This window comes from Belonocnema kinseyi, chromosome 3, assembly GCF_010883055.1.
Source record: "Belonocnema kinseyi isolate 2016_QV_RU_SX_M_011 chromosome 3, B_treatae_v1, whole genome shotgun sequence".
Lineage (NCBI taxonomy): Eukaryota > Metazoa > Arthropoda > Insecta > Hymenoptera > Cynipidae > Belonocnema > Belonocnema kinseyi.
The window spans coordinates 153,607,687-153,634,871 of NC_046659.1; the positions used below are offsets into that span (position 1 = coordinate 153,607,687).

General features: G+C 26.2%; 1 protein-coding gene across 1 annotated transcript in view; it reads left to right on the top strand.

Moving 5' to 3' along the window:
* Positions 1–2,192: 2,192 nt before the first annotated feature.
* LOC117168719 (synapsin) overlaps positions 2,193–27,185 on the top strand; it is a 128,679-nt gene continuing 103,686 nt past the window's right edge. Inside the window, exon 1 of the mRNA XM_033354442.1 lies at positions 2,193–2,281. The gene's annotated coding sequence lies outside the window, so the exon portion shown is untranslated. The remainder of the gene's footprint in view (positions 2,282–27,185) is intronic.

Here is a 27,185-nt window from a genome sequence, read left to right on the forward strand (position 1 = left end):
AAAAATGGATCGCTATTCTCAAAATCCTGGCTTATAGTAATTAGGAAGCCGACCTTAGCGTTCTTCAACCAACTTATGAAGCCATCATCAAATCAAAATTAGACTACATCTCCATAATTTAAAATTCAGCGTAAAAAGGTACCCTCGATCCCATCTACAACACCAGTCTGAAAATATGCTGCGGGGCATTCCACACCAGCCCAAACAAAAAAGTTCGATTAGAAATAAACGAACTTCCACTAAGCAACAGAAGACTCGAACTCACCTTAAAACAGGCAGTTTCAATAGCAGCAACTCCCAAAAACCCAACCCATGAACTACTCTTCTCAAAGAATTCACAAGAACAAACCAATTTACGACCATGTATACCAAAACCTATTAATAACATTCTATAAAAATACTTATTGACAACATGAACCAAGTTGCCCCCAATCCAACACAATCTTCTTGGCCAAGACCCTCCTTGGTATGAGCTACCTCTAAAGTTAAACCTCAGACTAACACAAAATTTAAAAAAAGATATCGCTGCAAACGAATGGCTATAATGCTATCAAAACATCGAACAAAGCTACAGCAGTTCAACTCATCTTTTTACTGACGGATCCAAACCGAACTACGAGTTGGATGCGCTGTTTACTCACTAAATCAAGAATCCTACTTTAGTCTCCCAAACTCGAATAGTATATTTTGTGAACTTTGTAAAATTCTACCTGGGTATGAATTCACAATATTTACTGATCCATTAAGTAGCCTCTAAGCTATCCAAACTAGAAATTCTTACGAGCACAGGACCGAACGAATCCAAAAAACCTATACTGAATGCCTGCAATTAAATATCGACGGAAACGAACAAGCATACATACTGGCCAAATTCACAACTTCGCTACAACTCGAGGAGGAAAACCTAAGAATATCCTTACCAGATGCCAAAAACTACGTTTAAGTAATCGCCCACCAATATTAGAGAGAAACCAACAACAGCACTCAGAATGACGTTTCAACTATTCAGAAGAAGAACCCAGATCACCCATTTTGGAGAATACTCAGCAGAAGAGAACAAGTCCTTCTCACCAGACTTCGAATCAGACATAGCAAATTTACGCACAAATACTTCCTCGATAAATCACAACCACCAAAATGTGACCAGTGTAGTAATCAGTGTCAATCACCTAATTATCGAATGTACAAAGTTTAGTGATCTTCAATGTAAACTCAAAACCCAAAACTCTCTCCAAGAATCTCCAAGAAACTCTCTTCAAGACATTTTTAATATAGAGGAAAAAAACTCGAGTCTATTAATCAAGTTATAAAAAAATCAAAAAACAGTATTATTATCATTTTCAATGTATTCATTTACAATAGTATTTTAACAGAATATATACTTATAACTCTAATTTGTAAAAAATACAAACTTTTTAAATATTTTAATTGTCGCTAATTATCTAGATGTAGGTGCGACGTTAAATAAATAGCTGAAAACAAAAAAAAAACATCATTGAAAATATAATTTCAGCAAGGTCAGAAGAAAAGACGATTTCTTTGCGCTTAACATTTGTTCGCATTAAATCCAAAGGACGAGAAGTATAAGAACACTAAATCCATCATCAATAAATCCAGATTCGACTGTACTTTAAACAAGAGTACTAATCGTTTGAATGCTTTTATTTCACAATCAAGTGTTTCATATTTAAATGGTCCATTTTCCAACTATGAAGAGCTATATACAAAATTTGTATGACTGGGGAAAATGTTTGGTAACCGGGAAATCATCTCAAAGTTATTTTTGTTTTTAAAGGCAATTGGTCAATTTAATTAGTCGTGGCTTTCTCTCTCTCTCTCTCTTTCTTCATGAATAAAATTAACCCCTGGCTCCCATTCCAGGTGACTTCTCTGGATTTACACTTGCTTAAAAGTCAAGAAAAAAAGTCTTGTCTCCCGAAACTGCGGATAGCAGTTGCTCCCAAAGGCGAATGGGAATCAGAGCCGACATCTGGTCTGGATTCGATTTTTCCAGGAGGGTAGTTAACCAACCGACTTGAATGGGGTACGGCACTGTCGAAATGTATGAACGCCGTTATCTGAGCACTCCCATACATTCTCGAACAGTCGCGTGTCCGCTGATGGTTTGATCCTCCTGGAAGGGATGAAAATTGTAAAGGCAGCGCAGGCGTGTCCATATCGACCCACCCGGAGGCCCTGGACGGCAGCACCCTCGCGACTCTCAGCCAAGCTTTCACTGTTTCACTGGCGAACTAGTGGGTAGTACACACACACGTCATAGGTAAGTCGAAGCGTGCGGATCTCCAGTACTCGACACACATACAAAAAATTTATCTATATGTTATTTTTCAATATATATCCACAGAGGATATAGAATCAGTCTTTTACGCGAAATTGACACTTAGATAGTGTTCAGGTCACCCTAAGATTTATAAACCTGTGGCACTGGCTGTTCTGAAACAAGTGGGATTCTAAAACATGTGGGATTCTAAAGCGAGTGGGATTCTAAGACAAGTGGGATTCTAAAGCAAGTGGGATTCTGAAACAAGTGGGGTGCCCTAGTCCTCGGGACCGACGTTCGTCGACCTTCGCGGTATACAAACCTTTCCCCCTGTGATTTTTAGGGCCGAGTGCGCAGGACCGACACGTGACCGTCGGCACCTTTTCTGACGAACCCCTATTTCTCAAAACCCCGGTGAGACTTACTTGGGTTTTGACCTCGGTTTTGATACGAAAAACGACGACAGACACCGGTTCCGCGGTGTGTTTAGTCCATTCCGGAAGTGATCGACTCCGTGGCTAGGAAAGACTCGGGAAGCCGGGAGGTAAGATACGGATGTGTGGACAATTTTGGGAGTGACGGTATTCATGTTCGAACCAATCCTGACGCGGTGCATAGAGAAAAAGTTGATTTTTTTCTATCAAGTGTGAATACTAAATTAAAAATCAGTCAAAGCTTGGCTAATTGCATTAAAAGTCATTTTAACAGATGAATCAGTTAACATTGCTACCTCGATCATTCAGTCAATCCAAGCGACTGATTGTCCCATATAATAATATTGCAAAGTTATTTCTAAATTCAAATTTTTATACAGATTTTTACATTTTTTTAAACGAATTAAATTAACCATAAATGACTGTTTAACACATTGAAACTCAAGGATTAGATTAATCAAACTTACTGATTTCATTAGTGAAAGTTACTGATTACATCAATCGATTTCACTTTTTTTTAGATCATTGAAAATTTCTGATTCGGTCACTGGACGTTACTGATTAGATCAGTTTGTCTTTATTGGTAGAAAATAAATCTTCTTCGTTCGAAGTTAATCTTTTTGGTTGAATTCGATTGTTTTCTTTATTTGGAATAAAAATATTTTTGGCTGAAATATCAGCTAATACATTTTTTTTTTTAAAGTAAAAATTTATTATTCCATTTTTTTCAGTTGAAAATCCAGAAACTTTGTTGGTTGAAAATTCAATTACTTGCGGTTGAAAATTATTCTTTTTTAGTTCAAAAAAATGTTTTTGTGAAAAGTTGATCTTTGGTAGAAAATTAAACTTTTTGGTTAAACATTTCATTATTTGTTTGAAAGTTTAGCTATTTTGTTGAAAATTAGTATTTTTTATTGCAAATGAATTTTGTTTATTAAAATATGAACTATTCACATTTGGATTTAAAAGGTGACTTTTCAGTTAAAAATCCAACTGTTTGGTTGAAGCTTCAACTATTTCAATAAAAACTTGCTTTTCTTGGCTGAAAATTAATCCTCCTGCAGCAAAATTATTATTTTGTAACAATTAAACTACTTTGTTGTAAGTGGAACTACTTTGTCGAAAATTTTTGTCCTTGTTTATGATTAATCATTTCAGTTGAAAAGTTAACTATTTTGTTGAATTTTGTTGTTGTTATTGTTCAAACTTAACATTTTCTAAGTTACAAATTTAACTTTTCGCTTGACAACCATTTAAAGATTAATATTTTTTCAGCTGAATATTCAACTTTTTTCTCGTCAATTCTTGTTTTTTTTTTGTTTTAAAAAGTCTAATTTTTGTTTAACTATTTTATTGAAAACTAATTTTTTTGTTTATGATTCATAATTTTATTTGAAACTTGAGTTTTTTAGTTCAAAATTTAACTATTTTTTTTAAATTATTTTATTTTGGTGGAAGATTAATATTATTTCAGTTGAAAATTCTATTTTTCGGTTGAAGAGTTATCTCTTTGATTGAAAATTTAACTAGTTTGTTGGGAATTTGTTGTTTTTGTTTGAATAATAATTTTTTAACTTAAAAAATAATATATTCCATTTTTGGTTTAAAGTTCATGTTTTTTAGTTACAAATTCAACTAATTGGTTGAAAATTCTTGTATTTTGTAGGAAATTCGTCTCTTAACTATTTTGTTAAAATTTTTTTTTTTAATTCATTTTTTTCTAGCTAAAAAATAATTTTTGGGAGAATCATTGTTGTATTTTGTTGAAAATTTGTCTTTTTCATATAAAATTAATCTTCTTGGTTGAAAAATAATATTATTTCTTTAAATGTTCACCTACTTGATTCAAAGATGAACTTCTTAGTTGAAAATTGATTTTTTGGCTCATAATTCAGTATTTCAGTTGAAAATTGATATTTTTAGTTAAAAATTTAACTATTTTTCTAAAAATTCATTTTTTTGAGGGTTAAAAATGTCTACTTTCTTACTTGAAAATTTAACTTTTCAGTTGAAAACTCATATCTATGATTAAAAATCTAACTAGTTTGTTGACAATTTCTTGTTTTTTCTTCGATAAATGATTTTTTTCCATAAAAATTTAAGTATCCCATTTTTGGCTTAAAATTGATCTTTTGTAGTTACAAATTGAAATAGTCGGTTGAAAATTCACGTAATTTGTTAAAAATTCTTCTCTTTTAATCAAAAATGAGTCTTAGATTATCAATCGAAAATTTTTTCCAAGATTCATCATTTCAGTTGAAAATTCATCTCGCTTTTAAACAATTGATCTTTTGTAGTTCAAAATTGAAGTGCAAAAGTCGAGACTTTTCAATACTTTTAAATTTTCCAAATTGATGACATTCCAATTGTAAATATTGTCAAAATTACATAATTTTCAATTGTAAAACTTGAAACCTGCATAATCTTTCATTGTAAATTGTCAAAATTAAATCATTTTCAATATTAAACAATTAAAATTCAAAGTGCAACCATTTTAAATATGTATCATTTTAAGATTTAGAGGGATATAAATAAAAAAATTTTAATTTTGATGTCTTTCATTATTTATAAAATTCAATCACTTTTATTTAAGGTTGAAAGTTCATAAATTGAAAATCAACGATAAAGATTTCCATACAAGGATTATTATTATTATAAATTTTTATTTTTAACATGCTTTTATTATTTCTACGTAGTTTAAAAATAACTATATAGCCGAAAACTGATTAAAAATTATTTTACCTTCAAATAAATATTAATAATGATTTAATTTATGAAATCACTAAAATGTACGTAAGTCACTCAATTAAGTGTTCAACTTCTCCTTTATTATTCAATTTATAATTGATTGTTGACACGAGATGTGACATATCCTAAACAAAATTTAATTACGGTTATTTTCTCTCTTTCTCTCTTTCTCTCTTTATATATATATATTTTTTTTTTTCATTTATTAAATTTCAATTGTTACGTTTTAAAATGGTATGTTTTTAACTTTTATCAGTGATTCGACAATATTTTTTTTTATTTCGAACTTTTTTGATAGTATAATTTCAAATAAAACAAATTATTCTTCATTTGGGGTATCTTAATAATCATAATGTAAGTTTCCCCATAGTGTCTTTTAATTTCAGTAATAGCCATTTTTATATAGACTTTTATATTTTGATAATCTATGGGCAAGAAAATAGACATTAAACAATTTAACAATAAAAAGTTGAAAAAATGGATAAGAAAATTTCAATTTAATGGAATTCAATTTCCAGTTTCAATTCACAAGTTATTACAAAAATTCCCCCAGAATTTCCAGCATGTGTAAACGAAATACGTCCCTCAGTAATCCCCGTAGAAAATCTATAGCAACTGTCTATGAAATCTCTGGAACTTTAATGGAATTTATTGAATGAACATTCTAGAGGACTTCGATAGAATTTTTGATTCATTTAAATACAACCTTTTATACAATTAATAAAATAGTTTAAAACAATAATTACTGTAATTGAAAACACAAACAGTTGTTTCATGCAATTATTAAATTGAAATATAAAATTAATTTAAAAAAAAAATATTTTTTAGTATTTAGCGTCTAATTTACCCATTTCTAGCGAACATAATTAATGCACCCCGTAGATGTTCATAACTGTATGTTTAATTTTTAAAGTCAAAATTTTGTTTGTTAAAGATAACCGGTTTCGAGTAAAAAATGTTAGAATACCTTCGAATTCTTCCAAAATGGTAAATCTTCTTTGAAATCTACACCGATTTTCAGTGAAAAAAGCGAGCATAGCATAAAATTGTTCAAAATTGCTTAATCTTTTTTTGATTCCAATGAACTTTTATTGAAAATACCGTTTTTCGTTAGAAAGCGCTATCAAGGTCAAAAATGCTTAAAAAGTCTTAATCTTCTTTGAAATGTTTGTAATATAATTTTGTTTTTAAACAAAAAATACAAATTTCTGACAATAAACACTAAAGTAATCAAAAATTGTTAATAGATTTTAAATTTGGTTGAAATTATAATAATTTCTGTTTGAAAAATCCAATTTTTTATGTGAAACGCCAACGTAACATCAGCTTCTTATTGTTAAAAAAATTTTCTTCTTTTGTGAAATTTAATAATTTTTTATTAAAAATGTTAATTGCCGACAAAATACTAACCAAATCAAAAATTGTTTAAGCTTGTAAATTTTATTATTTTAAACGAAAGTTATTGGATTTGAATCATATTATTTTTGTTCAAAAATATCATTTTCAGATTAAACATACGAACATTACCTAAAGTTTTTGAAAAATGTTGTTTAAAAATGTCAATTTCCGGTAAAAAATTAAATCTTATCATTTTTCATTAAAAATAAGTGTAAAATGACAACAAAATATTTTTTTTTTAATATTTAAAATTATTTTCAAATTATAATGCTTTTTCTTTTTAAATACCAATTTTGATGTTCAACGCCAACATAACCTAAAATTGTTTAAAAATTATTGACCTTCTTTGAAATTTAATATTTTTTGTTAAAAGCTTTAAAAAATTTAATCTACTAATTTTGTATTAAAAATACTTGTAAAACGCTAATATTATCAAAAAATTAAACAAATTTAAAGCTAGTTCAAATTATAATGTTTTTTGTTTGAAAATGCCAAATCCCGATAAAATTTTGAAACACTCAAAATTATTTCCAGACTGTAAATTTTATTATTTACAAAAAATCATTCAATTAGAATCTAATAATTTTCTTTTAAAATACTCATTTGAGGTCAAACTTGCCAACATAACCTAAAATTCTGGAAAAAACTGTAAATCATCTTCAAAATCCAATTTTTTTTTAAATAACCTCTCAGTTCTCTACGGGGTAATTTTTGACAAATAATCCATGTGCAATGCTAACATAACCTAAAATTGTCGCAAATAGGAAATATCGTTTTTCTATATCATTTGTAGATTAAAAGAGGTAAAGTGTGAGATTTCTCCATCATTTTCTTGGGGCGTATACTGCAGTGCTTCGTTATGGATTTATTATTTTTAGCACAAAAAGGGTGAACTGCAGTGGGTCGTGAGATGCATTCCTTTATATATTTTTTGTGAAGGATGGACAGTTATTTTTCATTTTCACCTTTTTTTCTATTCATGTCTTCATTCTTCGGAAGGAAAAAATTAACTTAAAAAGTTGTGAATTTTCTTTCAAATAGAATTTTTTTGTAAGAAAATAAATACATATTTTCTATAAAAACAACATCATATACTCAAAAATTGTTAAAATATTGTACCTGCTGTCTAAATTATAATAACTTTTGTTTTAAAATACCAATTTTTCTTATAAAGCGACCACACGTAACCTACAATTTTTAAAAATTTATGAATCTTCGTTTAAATTTAATAATTTAAAAAATAAACATTTCAATTTCCGACAACAAACAATAACACACTCTCGAATTGTTTAAGTTTCTTCATTTTATTATTTTTAACAAAAATAATGATTCTTTCTTCAAAATACCAATTTCAGATGAAACCAACGAACATTACCTTATGTTGTTGAAAATTTTTCAATATTCTTTAAAATCTAATAATTCTTTACTAAAAATGCGAATTTCCGGTGTAAAATGCTACCATAACCTAGAATTGGTAAAAAGTTGTCTTCTTTGAATTATACGTACTTTTTATTAATTATATTTCTGACGAAAACACTAGCATACTATCACTGTTCACCTATCACTGTTCAAATATTATAAATATTCTTGGAATTATATTAATGTTTTATTAACAATAGCAATTTTAGACGATATTACTATTGCAAGAACAAATTTTTTTAAATTTTAAAACCACTTTTAAGAAATGGAACATAACCCAAAATTGGTCAAAATTTGTTTATCTTCTTTTAAATACAATTATTTTTTATTTACATAAAAGTACAGATTTCCGGTATAAAACGAAAACAAAGCTACAAATTGTACAAAAATGTTTTATTATATTTTTTGAAATCTATAATAATTCTTAACTGAAAATAACAGTTTCCGGTGCAAACCGTTAACATAACCTAAAGTTGTCAAAAATGTGTGAATCTTCTCTGAAATATAATTTTTTAAAATTAATAATATTCCAAATCTTGTTCGAATTAAATATATATTTAATAGGAATTTTCTTTGTAGATTTAACACTAACACAATCCGATATTTTTTAATCTTGTAAATTTTATCATTTAAAAGTATATATTTTAGGTAAAAACCAACCATCATAACTTAAAGTTGTTGAAAAATTGTAAATATTCTTTGAAATCACAACAGAAAATTGTTCAGAATTGTCAATCTTTTTCTAAGTCTAATTAATCCAGCGGAAAAGACTCACATAACCTCAAATTGTTAAAAATTAGAATTAATTGGAATTAATTACTAAAAAGCTGTGACTCTTCTTTGAAATATAATTTTCTTTTTAAATTAAAAATAAAATTTTTCGATAAAAACCCTATTTTTTAATTATTGACTTTAAATTTCAGTGGTTTAAAATTTAATTTTTTATATTGAAATAATATTCAAATGCGTTTTGAAATTGAATACAAAATTGATATAGTTCATCTTTTAAAGTTAAAATTAGTGAATTTTTTAATTTTAGACAGTTTCAGCATCGTCTTGTAAAATTAATATTGTGAAATATTTTAGTATTTTGAAGTATAACCTGAATGATATCATAATTTAAAATGTGAACAATTAAAATTAACATTAAAAAAATTAATCTAAAAAATTCAATGTCATTTCCCGGTCTAGGGGCCACCTTGATGTTTATTTTATTCATTTTTTATGAATTTGTGTATTTGTTCATCAGAATTAAAAAAAAAATCATTTTTGTCTTTTTTTCATTTTCAATCGAGGCTGTTCCCCTTTTCTTTATTCATTCATTGCAACTCTCATATAATAAAACGATTCCGACAAGGAAGCCAGAAAAATACATTTAAGTCCTCTGAGGATTATATGAAGAAATTACTGAAGAATTCTAGGGGACGGGTTATATATTTTTTTTAATGCTTAGAACTTTATTTAAAAAGTGATATAGAGTTATAAAGTAATTAAATTGTGACTACGAATATTGAAATTTAATTTTAATTATAATGTTCAGAGAAACTGCACATGCGTCGCGTCGATACTGAATTGTTTACCGTTAGCACGCTCATTTAAAATGATTAGTTTTGTCTTACAATTATTTAGAACAATTAATAATTGTTGAGTGCTAAAAAATATTAAAAATGGATTTAAAATAATTTTTGTGATAAAAAAGGATTCTCTTCCATTAAATTTAAAATCGATTATTACTTCAAAAGAAAATGATAAGATTATATGATAAAAAAATTGTTATTATTTTTAAGAAATGCTGAAATTTTCTACAACATTTTCCTTTAAATTAAATTCTGATTAAAAAATGGTCTCGAGTTGACTCGAGAATAAACAAGTAGATGAAATATGATTTGGGTTTGCGGTTGTATAATTTCCCCAGGCAATTTCTCTTCAGATTGTGGTTACGCGTGTTACTTTAAGTGAGCTTTTATCCTCCTCACTCACTTTATTAAAAATTTAATTCAAATTTCACAAGTTTGCCAAAATAGAATTTTAGATTCACTTTAACTATTCAGACTGCTTAATATTGAAGTAATTTCCTCTGCTTCTTTAAACCAATAAACATTATTGTGTTATTATATAAATTAGGAAATTAATTACTTAATTCTTTATTATTAAGAACTATCATTTCAAATGAGGAAACTTAGAAATCCATTATTTGAACTAATGTTGTAATATTAGATTTTTTAATTTATTGCGAAAATAACTATTAATATTCCTAATTTATAAATTTAAATTGGTAGTTTTCGAAATTAGAAAAATATATATTGAACGATTTTTAATTGAGAATCTTCCAAATCAGACAATTTTGAATTAGGTACCATTTTTTTAAACAAAGGTCAATATTTCAAGTAGTAAAAGAAATTTAACTTGTATCATTTCTAAATAAAAGCGTATAAAATTGAAAAATGTTTAATTTGCACATTTTAAATCAGAAGCTCTCAAAATACAAAATTTCAGACTAAAATTTTGAAATGGATAAAGTCATTAGAAAAGAAGTTGAAATTGTCTCTATATTTTCATTCAAAGTGTTTATAATTAAGCAAATCTATTTTGAATTGTGGAATCTGGAGTTCGAACGATTTAAAATTTTAAAAAAGACTATTTCAACACCTTAAAAACTGAATATTTTTTTATTAGAATTGTGAAAATCGGATCATTTAAAATTCAAAGTATTTAAATTTGTATTCTTTTTGAGCAAAAGTGTCCATAATATTCAATAAAATTTTCAATTGAAAACTTTTAAATTTAAATAATTTTGAATTGAAAGCGAATAAAATTTGAAAATTTGAAATTGAAAACGAAAAGGAATGTATATTCAAGAAGAATTCTGATATTACAATTTTTTATATTTAACTCTTTTAAAATTTGAATTATTTTGAGTGAATTTGAATCGTCTTAAAATTAGAATTTTTATACAACATTTTTCACCCAAAAATTTTCTTTCAAGTATTGTGGTTTTCAAATCAAACAATAATTTGTTTATACCTTAAACAATAATCAAACTTTTTCTTTCAGAAATGTATTTGATTATATTATTTTTTATAAATAAATTATAATTATTTGTAACAAATTTCTTAATTGTTTAAATTCGGGAATTTTATTCTTTGGAATTTTTCAGTATTCCTTTTTGCAAAGTAATTTACTGAAAGAATATAACTTAAATACTATTCCTCATAAAGTTAATACTTTTCTTTTAAGCTTTTTGTCTCAGAAACTTTACTCTTGTCAAATAACCGCGAAGCTGTAAAAGTGCACAGACGGAAGAAAACACGATACTATCTCGCAAATTCACTTTATCTTATTAAATATCCTACAATTCTCGAGAATTTCATATTACTTGAAAGCCAAGATCCGCGCGATTTTCCTTTCTTATCCAATTATTTTATCAAAATTAATACAAAATTTTTGTATTTATAGTATCTATTATCTAAAATTTTAAAAATTTTTTTCAAGAATTTCATTCGGCACAAGAATATTTAAAATGAAAAAATGTTTCTCAATATAAATTCGATTCTTTTTTACAAAGCACCACAATTAAATAGGAATTAAAAAATAATTTTTTTGTTTTAATTACTAAAATTTAATCTTTGACAGTGTACTGCATTTAATTTACATAATTGTGAAATATTCCCCTAGATCGAGATGATTTCGGAATCTGATTATCAAACCGAGACTTCATTATTAAATTAATTCGATAATATTCATGTGAAGGGAAAATTAATTTTCACGTTGAATGCTGAGGGCGCTTTATACAAAGGGGTGTTGGGAGCGAAGGGTAGGTTAAATCGATATAAAATAAATTCGCAGATTCTGGATAAGATATTGGATTTTTTTGATGGCATGTTCTTGGCATTTTATTTTTTTGCTTCCCCTATAACTTTCTCTCTCATGAAAATAAATGTTATTGGCTATCGGGCGGTTGGATAACTCACTTTCTGGAGAAAACAAGTGTTCTTTCGGATCCGATTTCTCTTCGAGCCTCTGACTCAATTTGCACATAAAAATCCACCCTTCCGTGATCTAATAAAAGTTCAATTCTTGTTCGAAATTTTCGCACCTTCGAAATTGCCTCCAACCCAAGTGAATAAACTGTGTGACTTTTTGTTGTTGAAATTTTCAACCTCGTGCCTCTTTTAGGGTCCGTAAATTTTGACCAACTCAACTTCTATCTTATATAATATTCACCACTTGTTTTCGGGAAATTAATTATTACCGTTTCTTATAAATTAACAAAGTAGTTCAATTTCCGACCAAATACTTAAATTTAACGCTAAAAAATAAGAAATCTCAACAGAAAATATAATGAATGATATTTCAAGTATGAAATGATTTGTATTTTTTAAAAAACATCAGACTAACCTGAAAATGAATTTTCAATCAAAGTTGCATTTTAAAATTAGAAATATTTTAAGCAAAAAAAACGGATTTTAAAGAAAAGAGATACAGTTTTCACCAAAAAACCTTTCGAACCAATAGGGATAATTTTCATCCGAAAAATATCAATTTTCAACAAAACGAAAAACTGTTCAAAAGAACAATTTGCTTTAGAATTGGAATAGTTTTTTCAGTTAAAACAATTAATTTTGAGCAACAACAAAAAATCATATTTTCTAGCCATAAGGATACTTCTATAAAACAGTTAAATTTTCAACCAAAAAGATGCTTTTCGACTAAGAAATAAAAATTGTCAACAACAAAAAAACATGAATTTTTAAACAATTAGTTGAATTTTTCATCAAAGAGATCATTGCTTCACCAAAAATGCTCAATTAAAAAAATATATCAATTTTCTAGCAAACAGTTATATTTTAAAATGATAAAATCTCAATTATGACCCAAAAATTTAATTGTTAAATTTTCTTTTAAAAAATGATAATTTTCAATCAAAAATGTAATAGCTGATATTTCAATCAAGAAAGAAATTAAATTTTTAAAAATTTAATTGAACCAAAAAACTGTAAAGTACTGCCAAACGACATGAATGTTTAAATAAAAACTGTGAATTTTCAAAAATACTTGCATTTTCAACCGAAAAAATGAATTTCCAAAAAAAAATACATACATTTTTTTAACAATTGTTTGAATTTTCCACCAAGGAGAATAATTTTTAAAAACTACAAAAATTAAATAATCACTTAAAAAGAAATTATTTTCAACAAATTATATCAATTTTTAACCAAATAGTTGAACTTAGAAACTATAAAGAGCAATTATTAACCAAAAATGGAATAGGTCAATTTTTATTTTTAAACAAAATTATTTCAACCAAATAATTATATGTATACCTAATAAATTAAAGTTTAAATGATCTTTAGTGAATCTGTATTGGTCTTCAACCAAATAGTTGCATTTTTAAAAAACGAATTTTTAACATGATACATAAATTTTAAAACAAAGAGTCACATCAACGAAAAATTAAATTTTGAACTGAAAAGGACACATTTTTAAACTCTATAATGGGCGAATGCTAAAAAAAAGTTGAATTTTAAACAAAAATATTTTTTTAAGAAAACTTTTCAACAAAAAAAAGGATGATTTTTTACAAAATTGTCCAACTTTCAACAAAATAATAAAATTTTCAACCAAATAATATTATTTTTAACAAAAGAGATGAATTTTTAAACTGAAATCTAAGAATTTTATTTTTGACCGAAAAAAGTTGACTTTTAATTTAAATTTTCAATTCTGGAAAAAAAAGAAAGAGCCTGTGATAAACTGTTTAAATTTTATTTATATTGATATTCAATAAAAGTTCAAAATTTTGCCCATTTTTGGAAGAATTTGGTATTAAAATCATTTTAAATTCTTTTCTAAGCACACATTTACATTCACACCCTTTTTTTAATTTGTTCACTTTGTCATTTAATCAGTCTACTTTAAACTAATAATAAAGCAGCTTTTATACACTTTCTAGATTATAAGAAAAATTAATTGTGCCTTTGAAGGAGTTTTGACTTAATTATTTTTTAAATTGCCTCTCACGTTCACAAAGCTTAAATTTAAGTTAAGCCTCAGTGAGGATGGAAATTACCTCGGAAATTACGTTAAATACAGATTCTATTTCCGCTTATCGCGTTACATTTTCTCAAGGATGAAGGGATATTAAATTTCACTCTAGAAACTTTTCTTGGCCTATTTTGTTATCAGAAGACTTTTTCAGTCGTTATATATGCTACGCAAAAAACTATAAATTTATTATTTTTACATTTATATTTTATATTAGTTTCATAGTAAATGTTTTTAATGTCCACACAAAATTATAATAATATTTGATCAATCTTCCGCAATTAAAATTTATACAGGAAAGTTTCACGGAAAATCCTATTCGTACGACTGAAATTAATTCTACCAGATTAAATTACAGATAATTAAAAAAAATTTATTTGGAGAAGATTTACAGAAAATGATAACAAAATGTAGATTTTTGAAAATTTATAAAAAAGAAACTTGAATTATTGATAGGATTCAAGATATTACAAAATTTTCTTAAGATTTCTGGAAAAATTTAAAATGATTTTTAAATCTGAAGAATTAATTTTTAGACAAATTTCTAAAAAATGTGAGACCATTGCAAATGATTTCCAAAAATGTCTCAAAAGGACGTAGAAGATCATAAAGAATAAAAACTCAATGCAAATATTTTAAAAGGTTCTGAAAAAAATGTAAAAAATAATTCAAAATTTAAAAAGATTTTAACAAATTTAAAACGAAATGTAGATTTTTGAAGATTTCAAAACAACATTTTTAAGCTTTTAAAGGATCCTATAAGGATTGAAGCTAATACCAACAATTTCTTCAGATTGCCGGGAAAACTTCAAATTATTTTTTATTCAAAAATAAATTTTTAAATAAAATTCAAACAAATTTCAAAATATTTCAAAAGCACTATAAAAACTTCAGCAATAATCTTATACATTTTTTTGGTATCTTGAAAAATGTAATTTTAATTGAAATTTAATTTTAAATCTCACTGAACTTACTCGAATTTTTGTTTTCAGAATCTTGTACATTTTTTTTCAAAATTGAAAAAATGATTTACAATGTTTTAATTTTTGTTCTTACAAAATTAATTTTGGTTAAATTCTAAAAAGCTTCTTATTTTAAAATCTTCAAAAATAGCTATTTTTTAACTTTTTTTTAATCTTCTCAAAATTAAATCATTTCAGACTTTTTTTAAAACTTCTACATATAATTTGAAATATTTAAAAGTTTTTCTACAATTTTTATAATATCCTGCAATTAAAAAATTATTGATAAAAATTCGAAAAAAAATAGAAAAGTCTTTTTTCTTCTGCACAAATATAAAAAAATTCAAACTCAACATAATTTTAAAACTGCAAACAAGAGATTTCTTAAACTGTTTTTTTTTTAGCACGAGTTAACAAGCTGCACATCTATCGAATCTAAATTAATTTGACTTTCTAATAATTGTGAAAGAATTGATATTTTTTTTTTAATATTATAAATTAAATTGGTCTTTATTATAAATTTCTTTTTAAATATTCACAAAATTTTATTTATAAGTTTGTTTATAGTATTGCAGTGTAGGATTTAATTGTGCATAACTTTAATTAAAAGTTACCTGGCTTAATGGTACACTTAGTACTGCTGGTGGCATATTTTTTTAATGAAACTCTTTTGTCTTTCACGCTATTTATTAAAGGCATTTAATATAAGAGCCCCTTCTTTATTTTTTAATTATGCACTTAGGAAAGCGTGGAAAGGAAGAAAAATTCACCGGTAAATAACTTAATTTTTTTATTTTATGACATTTGAATCAAAAGTTCATATAAAAAATTATTCAGAGAGAACTTTGCAAGCTGATTCAAATAACACAGCAACTATTAATGCACAATGTAGCTAATAAATAGGTATCAATCTACTAATTTGATTGAAGCTCCCCTGCTGAGCCTGCTCTTCATAAATTCTGTAAAATGGGTCTCAGGTGAAGCAAAACTTATCTTTAACTTAATTATCATTGATTTTATGAGGGAACTTTTCAAAAGATTAAAAAAAATTTTTAACTAAAAATAACCTAAAAAGTGGTAAATAAAAATGGTAAAAAAATTTCGTACAAAAAATTTTAAAAGTTAAGATTCCTAGAAAAATTTCAAATTACTTTTTATTTTGAAAAATTAAATTTTTAAATATTACAATAAATTTCAAAAAGATTTAAAACATTTATTCAAAAACATACATTTTTTATCAAAATTAAAAAATTGTTAGCTAAAAATGATTTAAATTTTAAACAATTTTTAACAATATTGTTGAATTTGTTACTAAAAAAGATTTTTTAGTTCTGAATTAAAAAAAAACTAATTATCATTTAAAACAAAAACCATTTTTAATACAGAACACAAATTGCTAATGACTAGTTATTGATTATTGTGACTGTGTTATGTAAATATAATTTTCCTAGGTTTCTCAAGAAAATTAAGAAAATTTTACAAATTTGTATGTAAAATTTGAGTAGTTTCAAAGGCATTTAAGACTTTTTTGCTTTAAAAAAATTTAAGAATACATTTAAAATCTTGAGAAATCTTTCAAAATTCCTAAGTATCTTTTAAGATGTCTCGAATTATTCCTAAAATTGTTTTAAAATCTGTGGGAATAAATTTTGATCATTTTGAAAATCTTTTATAATATTTTATAATCTTTTAAAATATGTTCTTAAGATTAATTTTAAAAATAGATAATTACTTCTAAACATCATTTAACATGATTCCAGATTTCCCTTAAATAAAGAAAATTCTGCAATATTCTGCAAAGTTGCCTTCAAATCTTCTTTATATTTTTTAAATTATTCTGGAAATCTTTTGGAACGTTTTGAAATCTTTTTAAATATTCTCTTTAAATAAGTGTTATGAAAACTTTTTTAATTTCTTGAAAAGCTTTTAAATTCTTTTTTGTTTCGAAATCTTCAAAAATGTACATTTTATTTTAAGTAAAAATTGTTTTTTTGTCATTTCAGAATTTTTAATATCTCTTAAGCCTATTAGAATTTCTTCTAGAATTTTATTATGTTGCAAAATGAAAAATTTTTCTTTGAAATCTTCCACATTCTTTTCCGAAATGTTTGAAAATCATTTTAAAACTTTTTAAATATTTTCTTCAAATTAATTTTACCAAAAATATATTAAAATTTTTTTGAAACCTCGAGAAAAAATCCAATATCATAAAACCTTCAAGACCTTGAAAATCTTCCAAATTTAATTTGAAAATCTTCACAAATCTACTTATTTTTGAGTTACTGGTACCGATAATTTTTTCACTGTCAACTATAATCTATCCATTCTGTAAATTCAAATATTCTAAGCTTTTTTCTATCATTTCAGTTTTCTTATCTATTAGAATATGTTAAAAAGTTTACAAATTATAGGATGGTAGCAAAATCTTGAGAATAGAATTCTTTTTTAATGTTAAGAAAATAAATAAAGTAAAAATTTTCTTTTTATCAAAAATATTTTTAATTATTTGACAATCAATACATACAACTTCATTTAATATTGTCAAGCGGTTATAAATAAAATACTTTTACAATTTTTTAAACATTTGGTAAAAAGTTTTTAAACAGAATATTGTTGGCTTTATTATTTAAAAACGATTTACAATGTTTTAATATTAACTTTTAGAAATAAATTTCTAGAATTAAAATTCCTAATCGGAAAATTGCGAGTTACCAAATTTTCAAAAATCAATCAATTTGTCTTTAAAATTTTCTATATTCTTTTCTCGACACAGAATCTAATTTTTTTTGGGCTTAAAAAGTATTTTTACCCTCGAATCGAAATCCCGGCAATGCTAGTAATAAAAAAGAATGATTGCAAAATTATCAATCTTCCTCAGATAATGATGGTCTATAAATTGCTTCAATTATCTGTTATGTATCTGAATGACAGCAATATTGGTATTATTTGAACCCACATTTTTTCCATAAACATAGTAAATGGTGAGTAGTATTGGGGTTGGTTTTTGATGTGGTCCACGATGAGCATAACGTAGGAAGAGGGATAGTAACGGGTCGATACGGGAGTCAGCTACCCCTATTCCACGAGGCGGGCGTTGCCCTTCCCTACCCGCTTATTTCTGCAACAGTTGCATAGTCCACACCCTCGAGTCAACCTCTGCTTTCCCGTGAAAGCTCCACGTTTAGAAGAAATGAAAAAAACTACAAAGGTAGAGAAAGAAGCGGAAATTTCCTCTTTCACTCAGTCATTCAGCCCCTTCTAGCCTCCCCCCCCCCGTACCGAATCGACCCCTATCTTTTACTCGAACCACCCTCTCGTTCAGCCCCTTCTGCGTTCAAAGTCTTCTCTCGTTTAGAGAAATTCTGCTAGACACCCTTTAAAAGCAAAGATCGATTACAAATTCCGTTGCACCTTCTTCAAATTACGAGGAGTTGCGTTCGGTTTTCACATAGTAGGAATGGTTTTCATTCAACAGGGCTTCAGTAGTACAGTGGGAAAAAAATCACTTTTTTTGCTTTAAAATAACGTGCAGTCCACAAAAATTGACCAATTTGGACAAAAAAATTTTGAAAAAAAGCCAATAAGATTTAAAAGAGAGCTGTCGCTCCTGATTTTCAAATAAGGTTTTTATTTATTTTATAAATAAACAAATAAAACGAAAAATATGGCCATCTTTCCTATTTGACGTTCTCGGTGCTTGTCAATAAAAATGTTTTCTATTATTTTCCACAATTTTACGTCAATCTTGAGATTATTATTTTTAATATTATAAATAAATGCATTATTTATGCATTTTTCGAAGGAAAAATTCGTTTTTTTTCGATTTCGGTCATGAACGTTGCTGAATTTATACTGAGGATCCCAATTAAAAAGTCTGGAATAAAAAAAAATGTCCCGTTAAAAGAAGCCCCAATAATAAATTTTTTATTGAATTTGTCTTAAAAAATCCCAAAATTTATCAAAAAATTATTAATTTTTCTAAAACTAGCATGAAATTCCCAATTACAAAAGTTGACACATAAAAAAAACTGTCAACAAATTCCTGATTAATGCATCTGTTTACTAAATTTGTTTTAAAAAATCATAGCAATAATAAAAAAATGATAAATTTTGTTAGATTATCTTAAAGTTCTTAATTTAAAAAATTGACCTAGAAAAAAAATTTTTTTCTATCGACAAATTCCTGATTATTGCATTTGTTTATTTAATTGGGTTAAAAAAATCATAAAATTGGTTAAAAAAATTATGGATTTTTCTAAAGTTTTGAAGTTCCGTATTGAAAAAGTTTAAATCGAAAAAAATGGTTGCTGAATTTATTATTAATATCCACATTAAAAAGTTTGAAATCAAAAAAAAAAATCCGTTTGATGGAAACCCCAAAAATGTATTTTGGTTATTGAATTTGTTAAAAATCGCAAAGTTTATCAAAACATTTTAATTTTGCAGAATTTAAAAAAAGTTTGAGGAAAAAAACTATTTTTTTGAAATATTGCATGGTTTTAAAAGTTTTCGGAAAAATTAGGATCATTTCAAAAGACATTTAGAAGTTTTAAAAAAATTCCAAAAACAATATGAAATTTTGAAAAATTACAACAAATTTTAAAGAATGTGTAAATTTTTTAAGATATCGAAATAAAATTTTAAAAAGTGTTAAGCTAGTTAGCTATTTTGGTAAAAATGTTATCCTTTTTGGTTGAAAATGCAACTGTTTGGTTGCAAATTAATCTTCTCGGGTGAAGTTTTGAATTTGCATATTTAAAATCTTGTAAAATCTTTTTGATTTTTTCTGAAGAATCAAAGAGAAATTTTTTTAGGTGTTCAAAAACTTTGAACAACTCAATAGTTATCCAAGATTTTTATTTTCTAGTCAAAGTGATTTTTTAATCTTCCCTTTCATTAGTTAAGTAAAAAAGAATTAATTCCGAGAATGACGTTTTCATTTTTAATTAGTAATTTTCAACTGCTTTAGGCTTAGAGAGTTAAAATTTAGCTTTTCAAACAGTTTTGAAATTTTAATTTCAAATTCTTTGAAATTAAAATCTTTCTAAATTAATAATATTCGATTTATTTCATGTAAAGTATTTAAACCATTAAATTTAATTACCTACTGTTCCATCAAATATAAATTTTATTTAGCAAAATGCATATTCAGCATATTTTACGACCCTTTTATTTAATGGAGCTATAAAAATGAGAAAGTGGATATTTCAAATCTACACGTTTGCCTTACACAGGTTTATGGATCTTTTTATTCTTGAGATTTTATTGAAATTTATTTTCATACTTCTAAACCAGCGAAAACATCCAAGTGAAATCTTCAGCCTATATGAAATGCCTTGACTTTCTTCAAAATTATTCTGTAAACTAAAAAAATTGCCCTTGAATGAAAATGTTGTGCTTCCGAAAGATCTAAATTCTACACAGTAGTGACGGAACAGATATAGCAAGACCATCTGAAAAATTTGGTAGCTGAATTTTTCTACAGTTTTTCGTGCATAAAGTTTACGGATTATTATTATTCGAAGGAAATTTTATTTTATCAGTCAACTCTATAAATTAAATTCTGTTTTTAAGAATATAATTCTGGCGCAGTAGTAAAAGAACATATATAGTAAGACCATCTCACAAATTGGCAATTTAAATTTTTCTACAGTTTTTTAGCATAAAGTAGGCGGAATTTTATTATTCGAGAGAAATTTTATTTTAATATTCAACTATATAAAAAATCATTCATTTTTTTTAACATAAAATTCTTGCGCAGTAGTAGAGAAATAGATATAGTAGGACCATCTCACAAAGTAGCAAGCTAAATTTTTCTACAGTTTTTCGAGTATAAAGGGTTCGAAATATTACAATTCGATAGAAATTCTAACTTAATAGTGAAAACTACTAATAAGTAAGTTTAAAATAATATAAAATGCTTGCGCAGTTGTAAAGGAACAGATATAGTAAGACCAACTAAAAAATTGGCAAGCTAAATTTTTCTACAGTTTTTCGACCATAGAGGATATGAAATATTCTTAATGGTCAGAAATTTTATTATAATAGTGAGGTATATGAATTAATTCGTTTTATATAATTATACAATTATTGTGCAGTTGTGCAGGAAAAAGATATGGTAAAACGAACTTGGAAAATTCTTGTTGCCGTAAAACGGGGTTAACAAATCATCATTTGCGTTGAACGTTGAAGTCTCTTGTTAAAAATTCTTTTTTTCAAGATTAATTATTTTAGTTTCAAACTCATCTCTTGGTTTAAAAATTAAACTATTTTGTGAAAAACTTATTTCGTCGTTTGAGAATTAATTGTTTTAAACTAATTTGACTAAGCTATTGAATAAGCTATTGTATTTTTGGTTTAAAATTGATATCTTTAATTGATAAATGATTTTTTATAATTGAGAATTAATTATTTCAGTTGAAAATTCATATTGTCAGCTCAAAAATTTAAACTCTGTATTTAGTTGAGCTTTTGGCTTGAAGATTGAATAATTAAATAGGAAGTGAACTATTCAGGTGAAAATTAACTCTTTTGTTGAAAATTTCACTATTTTGTTAAAAATAAAACTATTTATATAAAAATTTAAGTTGGTGGAAAAAAAATTTTTTTAAATATTATATTTTCCATTGGAAAATTCAACTGTTTTATATTTAATTCGACCTTTTAGCTTTAAAGTTCACTAATATGAATGAAAATTTATGTTTTTTGTATAAAATTTGTCTTGTTGGTGAAAGAATTATTTCATTTGTTGAAAATTTATGTTGTTGGTTCAGGATTCAACTATTTGTTTAATAATTTGTCTGTTTTGGTTCAGTTCAACTGGTTAACAACTCTTTTTTTGTGCTAATTAATTTGTCAAATTGAAAATTTGACGATTCCATTTTTGGTTGAAAAAATATATTTTTTCATCTGAAAATCCATTAAATTAGAGGATGATTCAATTGTTTTGTTAAAAATTCATTTTTTTATCAATGAATTTCACTCATTTTTTTTCGGTCAGAACCTTCACAGTTCAAAAATTTAAGTGTTTGGTAGAAAATTTCGACTTTTTTCTTTAAATAAAATTGGTTTGTGAAATAAGTGCTTTTCATTCCCTTTATGTGAAGAATCTTTGAGAAATGCAGAGTTTTAAAAATTATCTTTAAGGATATCATCGATCGTGTCCCGGGAACTACTACTGTTTCCAAGAATAATTCAACTTCTCAGTTTAGTTTCTCACTGCAGTAAAAATATAGAATGGAACTTTTCACCCCTTGTGAAACTCAATTTAATTTCTTGCTTTATTAAAGTTCTTTCAGCACCATCAGCTACACTTAGCACAAATTTCGACCTTTAGAAAATCTTTCCAGTAATGAAAAGTATTTTTATAATTATCTTATTTACATTAAATTAAATCAGAGGACATTCCAAAATACATAAGAAGCTGTCTCATTTAGTATAAAATATTAATTAAAACTGAATTTTTTCCCATTTTTTTCAATTACTAGTACATATCACTTTACTTAAGTTTATATTTTTAACAGCAATTAAGAAAATCGAAACACGTTACTAATAGATATTTTTATAAATTTTTTATAAATCTCTTAAAATCTTTGAAGTCCTTTAAAATCTCTTACTTCTTTTGAATAAGATTCTTTGATATATTATTAAAATATTATAAGATCCGTTGATGTCCCGTGAAATTACATCAAATCTGATGATATTCCTCGAAATCTCTTAAAATATCTCAAGTTCTATGAAGTCCTTAGAAATCTAAGAAAATTAAACAAAATACTTTATTGAGATCCTTTTTCAATTCTTTAAAATCTTCCACATATTCTAAAAAATTCTTTAACCCATTAACGTCACAAGGACACTTTTTTCAACCACCCATTTCTCTAAAACATTTCACTATGAAAACGTCTGTCAACAAATTCGAGAAGTACCTATCCTACTATTTTCGAGGTCGCTCTTTCCAATGATGCAATCAAAATTACATAAAAATATGGTTTTTGACACTATTTTTGCAAATTAATGCAAAAAAACACGAATTTTTCAGGCCTTTTTTTTCTTTTTACATTTTCGATACCTTTTCGTAAGAATATTCAACAATGGAATAGTGTAATCGTGTCCTCGATCGTTATGCTTTCGAATGGCATCATTGGTTTTATTTTTATCATAGTCTGAATTTGCAAAATAATGGCAAAAACAATGGAAAAATTGATCAATTTTTTGACTAATCATTTCTTGCGATTAAAACACACTTTTGGTACCGAACCTGCATGGTCTATATATTTACTATGGTTTTTTGGGTTGCTGATTACGAATCTGCTATTATTTTTGCAAAATTAATTTGTTGAAACAATTTGTTTAAACAAATTATTGCAAAAAATGAGAATTTTTTTAATTTACTTGCAGAATCGTATTCTACGAAAAATACGTCGAAAATATGTATAGTCAATTTTAATTATTTAAATAATTAATTTACTATCAGCAAATATCAATTTTCTATACCCAAATACGTTGCTACATATCGTTTTCTAGGTTTTCGAGGTCGCTGATCACGAATTTGATATTAATTTTTCAAAATTATATTGTTTAAACCATGTTTGACAATGTAGGCAAAAATATCCAATCGTTCCGAAGTCATGTCAAGAGTTGTAATTTGCAATAATCATACTCTCGTATCATTCTTAACCTGAAAAAATGAAAATATTCGCTCATCAGAATTTTCGCAGAACAATAATTGGTTTCATCTTTGATTAATCACGTTGATCATTATGTTGAGACGACGTAAACAAAAGTTGTTTTATAAAATATCTTATCATAGATATTATCAAATAGGATTGCGTCATCGCAGTACATTTTCGCACCATCATTACCTTATGCAAATTTAACCTGCGAGCTCATATTTGGACATTTACTATTTTTGAACAATATGTGCAAACAAATTATATGTTTTTAAAATGGTTTGAACAGCTTTAATGCACGGTAATCATATTTGCGTATCATACTCTTAACCTCGAAAAGTGAATATCGGTAGTCTTTGATAGGCGTTACCAATATTTTTGCTAGTTCGAATTATTATTGAAGGGTAATTTATTTCATCTTTATTGACTATCATTATCTTGAGACGACATATATGTTCTGATATATTTTGCATAGACATTATACAGAAAGTATTGAATCATCGTAATAATAGTACATTTTCCCAAAACTATCTTCTTGTAAAAAAATAACAACACATCCAATTTAGATACACTGACCATTTCATTCGATTCACAATGCCGAAACGTAAACTTTCCGAATCAAAAATTGCGAGAAAGAGACATCGTATCAATACAGTAGAAAATACTGAAAAAGAAAATTACGTTGATGCAGTATTCATTCCTGATCCAGACGATTCTGGTGAATCTGATCATAGTGAAGCTGATTTGTCGTCTATTGGTGACGAAGGTAATAATCAAGGTGATATTGAAATGGGTGAAGAGTATTCAAAGACTCAGACATTTCAGTCGTACCAAAAAGTATTGGAAAATTATAGATTGATGAGCGAAGATTTTCATTTTTTGAGTTTAAGAATTATACGAGAGTATGATTATTACAAATTACAACTCTTGAAATGACTTTGGAACGATTGGATATTTTTGCCTACATTCTCAAACATATTGTTTAAACAATATAATTTTGAAAAATTAATATCAAATTCGTGATCAGCGACCTCGAAAACCTAGAAAACGATATGTAGCAACGTATTTGGGTATAGAAAATTGATATTTGCTGATAGTAACTTAATTATTTAAATAATTAAAATTGACTATACATATTTTCGAATTATTTTTTCCGTAGAATACGATTCTGCAAGTAAATTAAAAAAATTCTCATTTTTTGCAATAATTTGTTTAAACAAATTCATTTTGCAAAAATAATAGCATATTCGTAATCAGCGACCCAAAAAACCATAGTAACTATATACACCATGCAGGTTCGGTACCAAAAGTGTGTTTTAATCGCAAGAAATGATTAGTCGAAAAATTGATCAATTTTTCCATTGTTTTTGCCATTATTTTGCAATTTCAGACTATGATAAACATAAAACAAATGATACCATTCGAAAGCATAACAATCGAGGACACGATTACATTATTGCATTTTTGAATATTCTTACGAAAAGGTATCGAAAATGTGAAAAGAAAAAAAAACAGGCCTGAAAAATTCGTGTTTTTTTTTTGCATTAATTTGCAAAAATAGTGTCAAAAACCATATTTTTATGTAATTTTGATTGCATAATTGGAAAGAGCGACCTCGAAAATAGTAGAAGAGGTACTTCTCGAATTTTTTGACAGACGTTTTCATAGTGAAATGTTTTAGAGAAATGTGTAGTTGAAAAAAGTGTCCTTGTGACGTTAATGGGTTAAAATTGCGTAAAATTTATTTAAATTCTTCAAAATGATTATACTTTCTGGAAATTCCGTGGCATTTTTGGAAGCTTTTGAAAATTTATCAATTGAATCGAAATTCAACTTTTTTGTAGAAAATGTAATAGTAATCGATCTTTTTAGTTTCACAATCCAACTATTTGGTTGCAAATTGATGTAATTTGATTAAAAGATCGTCATTTTTGGTCGAAAATTAATCTCCTTGGTTGAAAACTCATCTAATTGATTACAAATTTACGTTGATTGTTAAAAATGTAGAAAATTAGTATTAAATCAAATTAGTAGAAAATTGATCTTGTTGATTTAAAATTCATCTTTTCGGTTGATAATCTAATAGTTTTTTTTTTCAAAACTCATCTATTTTCTAGAAATATCTTCTTTTTGGCCTAAAAATTCAAGGTTTTGGTTCAAATTTATTGTCTTTCTTGACTGAAGAATCGTTCTTGGTTGACAATGCAACTTTGGTAAAAAAATTCGCCTTTTTGAATTAAATATTCGTCTCTTTTTGTAGTAATTTAATTTTTTTGGCTTAATTCAAAGGTCTTTTTCTTTAAAATAAAATTTTTTCCTTGGTTTACATATCACTTGTGTTGTTGTAAATTCAACTCTTTTTTTTAATTCAACTGTTTTGTAAAAAATAAGTTTCTTTTATTGAATTTTTTATAGAAGCTAAACTGTTCCATTTTCTGGTAGAAGATTATTCTCCTTGTCTGATAGTTCAACTAATTGGTTAAGAATTTATGCGTTTTTTTCTTTTAATTCGTCTTTCTTGTTCGAAAATGATTCGTCTTTGTCGAAAATTCATCTCTTTTGTTGAAAATTGAACTACTTTAATAAGAATTAAATTTTTCTGTTAAAAAATTTTTTTGATATGAATTTTTAATTATTATGTTGAAAATCTAACTGTTTTTTAGAAAATTCGACTTTTTGTCTGTAAAATTCAAAAATTTAGTAAAAAATTTAACTGTTTGGCAAAAAATTCAACTGTTTTGTAAAAAATTAATTTTTTTCACTTACAAAGTTTTTGAAATAACAATTTAGCTATTCCATTTGCTTGAAAAAACAACTAATTAATGAAAAATTTATGGGTTTTGTCGAGAATTCGTCTTTTTTGGTAGAAAATAAATCTTTTTTGCTTGGGAATTCATCTTTTGAGTTGAAAATTCAACTGTTTGATAGAGATATCGTTATTTTTTGAAAATGCGATTCTTCTTGATAATTTGCTTCTTTTGAAAATGTATTTCCTGTAGTAAAAATTTCATCTTTTTTGATTTCGTTTAACTTTTTATTTTATTTAAAATTAAAATCTTTTCTGAGTTTAAATATCAACCATTACATATTTTGTTGATATTTCTTCTATTTTGTTGTGAATTCAACCAGTGGATCAAAAGTTGAAATTTTTTAATTCATAAGAAACGATAATGGTTAAATTCCCTAAAAAATTAGGTCAGGGTAAATTACGTAATATAGGGGGGGGGGG